The 5,557-nt window shown below is 37.7% G+C and overlaps 1 long non-coding RNA gene across 1 annotated transcript; it reads right to left on the reverse strand.

Moving 5' to 3' along the window:
* Positions 1-1,022: 1,022 nt before the first annotated feature.
* On the reverse strand, positions 1,023-3,554 carry LOC107565368 (uncharacterized). Its single transcript, XR_001606369.1, has 2 exons — positions 2,882-3,554; positions 1,023-1,182 (listed from the first exon to the last, which is right to left on the reverse strand). It is a non-coding gene; the product is annotated as an uncharacterized lncRNA (long non-coding RNA).
* Between the last annotated feature and the right edge of the window lie 2,003 nt (positions 3,555-5,557).

Raw genomic sequence — 5,557 nt, forward strand, 5'->3', positions numbered from 1 at the left:
CACACACACACTGACTCTCACTCTCTCTCACACTCACTCACACACACACTGACTCTCACTCTCTCTCACACTCACTCACACACACACTGACTCTCACTCTCTCTCACACTCACTCACACACACACTGACTCTCACTCTCTCTCACACTCACTCACACACACACTGACTCTCACTCTCTCTCACACTCACTCACACACACACTGACTCTCACTCTCTCTCACACTCACTCACACACACACTGGCTCTCACTCTCTCTCTCACACTCACTCACTCTCACACACACTCACACTCTCTCAAAATCAAAATCATGACCTATGACTGCAGCAAATGAAGTGTCATCACTGCTGCACTGTTATAAAGATCTCATTGATTTACATCACAAGCATCTGAATTTCATCATAAATATCAGCATCTGCAGCAAATTCATAATTTTGTTCAGTTTGAGAATAAAATTGAGCTGCATATTCTCACTATATCAGAGCCACAAAAGCCTGATGGAGTACATTATTCCAATCACATACACACTTTTTTTTTCTAGATTTTTATATTCTGTCTTTTAAGGTTTATGTTCAATAAATGATTCCATTTTGAGGGAAAAATAGATTCAGAATATTATTTCATATGTCAGGCTTTACAGGGTTAATAGAATATTGAAATGAACAAAAACTAATTAATTTATCGGTGTTAGTTTTACCCTGCTAGTCAATCTATAATTTATTACTTATTTTATTTTATTTTTTGCTTAAACAGTATTCATTAGTTTTGAATTTTAGTAATAATGTTAGTAATAACATACACATTTACTGTAAAATCCTGAACAATCAACTTTTTAAAATTACTAAACTTAAATTACTTTATATATATATATATATATATATATATATATATATATATATATACACACACACACACACATTTATATATGTATATTCACTGTAAGATAAAAAATATTTCACTTTACATTACAACTGTAAAATTACAATACTAACATTTGTGTACATTCCATTTTTTTATTTTTTTTATTCAAATGGCAGCCTTTGCAGTTTGATACATCAGAATTTGAGTTTCATTTTCATTAATCGTTTTTATTTTACGTGAATCCAAGCAATAAGCGTGTTACCTTCTCCAGCTGGGGTCGGGGGGCGGAGACAGATACACTGAGCTGCTGTGAGAGCTGTCCATCTCAGGTCAGAGGTCAAGGACACCGACAGCATCAGCATGATAGCTCCAGACAGACAACAAATGGTAAAGGTATAGACTATATAGGCTTAGGCTATAATTCGTCATTTCATTCGTTTCTACGTTCGACTTACATTTGTGGGCACTGTCTACGTTTTAAATTTAATGGGATGTCCAAAATATACTGCGGTGAACAAACACTTGTGTAAAAAACAAAAGCATAATCACTATTATAACCTGTAGATGGCAGCAGAGGAGCACTTATTGGCTTATTAGACATTCATTTATACTTTTTCCTTTATGTTTTGAAATTATAAAATCACAATTACAAAATATCAAATCACCCAGAAATCAGAGTTTTGCTTTTTTTTTTTTTTTTTGCATAAAGTAAGAAAAGTCACAAAGTGCTTTGTGCTCATAATCACTGAAGTTGTTGGTCAGTTCCAGAAGAATAATGGTACATTTAATAAGAGCACAATATATACCTCTTCTACATAAATTAGATTTTTAATAAAATACATTTTGTTAGCTTCCCAAACTCAAGCTTAGTGCTTGAGCTTAGGGGCTATTTCGAAGTAGCATTCAATAAATTAAATTAACAAATATAAAAATAAAACGCTAAATACATCAATTATGCATTGATTCTTAAAGCAACTGTATTAAACTTCTTGTGTTTTGTTTTATTAACATTAAAAGGGATAGTTTACCCACAAATTAATTCATTTACGCACTCTCAAAGTTGTTTTTTTTAAACCTGAATGACTTTCTTTCTTCTGTTGAACATGAATGTTATTTTGAAACAGTTGCTGGTCCCCAGTGACTTCCATAGTAACTTTTTGTCCTACTATCAAAGTCAATGTGGACCAGCTACTGATTGGTTACCCACATTAAATATCCTCTTTTGTGGACAATTTAATACAGAAATTAATACAGGTTTGGGACAACGTGTGAGTGAGTAAATAATAACAGAAATGTAATTTTTGTGTGAACTATCCCTTTAATGACAGTCGGCAGCATGTTTAGTACTGTCCCTTTAAGAGCTGCATGCATCTAATATACAGACACATATGCGTTTTTCTTTCAACTGTTGACAATCAACTGAGTCTGTATGTAAACCTTGTGTGTTTTGACAGTATTAGCGCGGAAGATAACTTAATCCAGTAATCAGGTGCTGTTTTAGTGTGTGTGTGCGCGCTACAGCTGTAGACGCACAGAGAAAGCGCACGTCAGCACGTGAATGGAGAATGAAACGTTTAACCGGCAAGGCTTTAAAGCAGATGCAAATAATGCACTTTTGTGATTGCGAATAAGTGCCGTGTCCTGTGAGAGTAACTCTATCACTGAGTTAACACTGAAGTGAATGTATCAATGAGAATGTGCGCTGTAGCACACAATACTACGATATTTCTTTAAAAGCAGATCGTGGAGACATTTTTATCGTCCACGGTCAAAAATCGTCATATCGCACACCCCTACTATGAGTTAAGTCTATTTATTATTAAAGCATTTGTCAGTAATAGTTAAAATGGGGAAAATATGAGAACGATTGCATTGCAGGCAGATTTAAGGTGTGCCCCTGAATTTTCTGCTTGTGCTCCTAAAAATGTTCAGTCAGGGGCTACAGTGCTCCTAGTAATAACAGTTAGTCTGGAGCCCTGAGACACACACAAACCTGCAGGAGAGACTGAGACGGGAAGGATACTTGTCTCCTGTAGGGTCTGCTGGGAGAGACGAAGCGCCGGTCTCTGTGAACCCGCTCCACCAGACCATGATGCCGTGTGGAGCGACTGGAGTCCAGCGGAGAGTGAAACGAGCCCTGAGACACACACACACGGGTTTACATGAGCTGCTTTCAATCTAATGACACACACACTCTCTCTCTCACACACACTCACACACACACACACACACACTCTCTCTCTCTCTCTCACACACACACACACCCACACACACACTAACATCATCCGAGCACAGTCTCACCTACAGAACAGAGAAACATCTGTGATAAACCTAAACCTAACTATTAACAAACACTATGAAAAGCACAAAACGAAACCTGACACTTCAGTGCGTTTCCCAAACTCGTAACGTTACAGAAACACACGATCACCTAGCGTTAGACCACTCTACAATCTTGTAGAATCCTGTAGAAGTGTTTGAATTACTGTGGTTTGGTTTCTTTAACGCTCGTAAACCGCTCAGGGACAAGTCTTTCTGTTCAAAGAAAACACGCAGCTCACACAAACTCTGTTCTTTTGTTCTTCTACACCATTTCATTGAGTCTTACTAGACGTACAAGTCCTGCTCTTCTTCCTCATGCGTGTCTGTATTCTGGAAGTCTCTGTAAACGATGCTCTTAGGGCCAGTCCTGTCAGCGCACGCGCAGAAGAGCGACAGTCTTCATCATCTCTATCTACATCTATAATCATTATCTATAGATCAGTGGTAGCAAGACTGAACGTTCCTAAAGATAAAATGTGTTTCTTTTCACCAAGTCAGAATATAAGCATGCTTTAATATATATATAGTGACGTGACGCACCGCGCGCACAGTATTGACAAGAAAGGAAAAAGGTTTTTTCTGAGTTGTGAAACTTTGTATCTCGTAAGAAGTTATGCAAGTGAGATAATGACAGACTGGCTCCACCATCTCATCTGCCGCAGATACTGTATCAGGAGAATCAGTCTTACCATTTATGATCAATAAATAGGTTGATACAATGTATAAAACAAAGTTCTTGAACTCTGGAAAGATGCTAAAACCCTTTTTAATATGATTGTTATCATGTATAGAGAGTTGCCATGGCAACATCATCATCAGCTGCTGGAGAGGAGGACCACAGATTGGTTAAGTAACGTATGCTAATATTACCCACAGTCTACTTTAAGTACTTTTCTTCATATGTATACCTCTGTTTCTGGCATCTTTAGAAGCATAACTATAGCATAATAGATTTGAGCTCTTATTAATGAAGGTTTGGGCTTTTAATCACATCTTATGTTTAAAGGAGCGGGTTTGATAGCTTTGTGTTTTGCTGATAATGTGTCAACAGATAAATGGAAGTAAGCTAATTAATGTAACCTAAAAGCCTGCACTGTAGAGTCTGTCTGTCGGTGACGTCCCTTACATGCGGCTAAACTGGGCTGAAACTGTTTCAAACACGTTTTCATTTTTCATTGTAAACAAATATTGATAAAAGCTGTCCTGTGATTTCAGGAGCGTCTACAAGCCCTCTACAACAGAGGGGAAGTTACAAGAACAGTTCTAATGGGAGCTGCTGACGGAGAGATAGAAAACACAGCTGATCCGGGAAAGCTTATTAAATAACTTCATATTTCTTTTTGAATATATATATCATCATGCGTTTGTAAAATCTAAAAATGTGAATTCTGGTATCTTAAGATTTTTTTGTATGTTTTCCATATTTGTCTTTCCTGCATTTCAGCTATGCTCTAGTTTGTTTATTTCTAAAAAGGAGTTGTCAAAAATGCGTCACTTCCTGTGTGGAGAAGCGGATCCGGGACCTGGTGGAGAAGCAGACCCAGCTGAGAGCGCGGAGAGCCGCGCTGGAAACATCGGCATAGAGGAGAAACAATAATGTTCTGGCAGGGGTGCAGAATTCGGCACAACACTTCAGGAGCCTGATTGAGACGGTGCACTGCTATAAAAATTAACCAACTGTATTTACGTGAGATACTCTACACCAGGGGTCCCCAAACTTTTTTCTACAAGGGCCACATAATTTTCCCTTTCTTTAAATGGGGGGCCGGGTCAGTTTGTAACAGAAAATTACATGGGCCGGAGTGACTACTAGTATTATTGTGGAGATTTTATTATGATTTTAAATGTATTTATTATGCCTCCTAATGCTAGAATTGTTTATTTTGTTATGCACCGTACAGACAAATGATTACTTTTCAAGAGACATATAGCCTATTAAAAGAGCATTGTTATTACTATCATAATTACATTTTTTCATATTCAGTGCTATTCAAAATCAAAACATTTACTTATGCATATTAATTAGTGTGAACTGTGGGCTTGCTTCTGGCTAGTAAGAAGTCCAATGTCAGGTTCCATTCCTGTTACAGCCAGTCTCAAAGACTGATGCAAATGTTCATCGGTGAGTCTTGATCTCATTGGAGTTTTCATCAGTTTCATGCATGAAAAGGTTTGCTCACAAATATACGTGCTGCCAAAAAGTGTGGACATCTTCATTGCATGCCTTTTGATGTTTGAGTATGTCTCGTTAGGGAGGGCAGCATAGAATTCAATGAGACCGATGGGCTTAAATATGTCTTTCAGAACATCACAGTTCTGTAACTCGGCCAACTCAAACTGATAAGAAGGCAGGGCTTCATCAATGTCGGCAGCAAAG

This window comes from Sinocyclocheilus grahami, unplaced genomic scaffold (assembly GCF_001515645.1).
Source record: "Sinocyclocheilus grahami isolate Dianchi unplaced genomic scaffold, SAMN03320097.WGS_v1.1 scaffold996.1, whole genome shotgun sequence".
NCBI lineage: Eukaryota > Metazoa > Chordata > Actinopteri > Cypriniformes > Cyprinidae > Sinocyclocheilus > Sinocyclocheilus grahami.